This window comes from Penaeus monodon, chromosome 25, assembly GCF_015228065.2.
Source record: "Penaeus monodon isolate SGIC_2016 chromosome 25, NSTDA_Pmon_1, whole genome shotgun sequence".
Classification (NCBI taxonomy): Eukaryota; Metazoa; Arthropoda; class Malacostraca; order Decapoda; family Penaeidae; genus Penaeus; species Penaeus monodon.
The window spans coordinates 3277483-3277801 of NC_051410.1; the positions used below are offsets into that span (position 1 = coordinate 3277483).

Sequence of the window (319 nt, forward strand, 5' to 3'; positions counted from 1 at the left end):
GGCGAAGCTACAGCAGCACAAAGGGAGACAGACAGGGGCAGTTACGGAAGCAGAAAATACCACGAGGGAAGTCATCGAAGTCAAAGAGTCGTTATCTCCGTCCTGGGGAATGGGTGGTGAAGTGGAGGTGTTCGTGGATATGATGGTGGAGATGGAGGTGGAGATGGAGGTGGAGATGGTGGAAGAGGTGGTGTTGTTAGTGGTGATGAGGAGATTTGAGGCAGAGGATGTGCAAGAAGAGGTGTTGGTGTCCTCCCCCGTGCACGAGGCCTTTGACAAGAGGCTCGCTCTCTCCCCTGCTGGTGCCGCTGCTGTTCTC

The 319-nt window shown here is 55.2% G+C and overlaps 1 protein-coding gene across 1 annotated transcript in view; it reads right to left on the reverse strand.

The window, feature by feature from the left end:
• Nucleotides 1-319, reverse strand: part of LOC119589491 (transmembrane protein 104-like) — a 100597-nt gene that overhangs the window by 17609 nt on the left and 82669 nt on the right. The gene's annotated exons all lie outside the window — the stretch shown is intronic.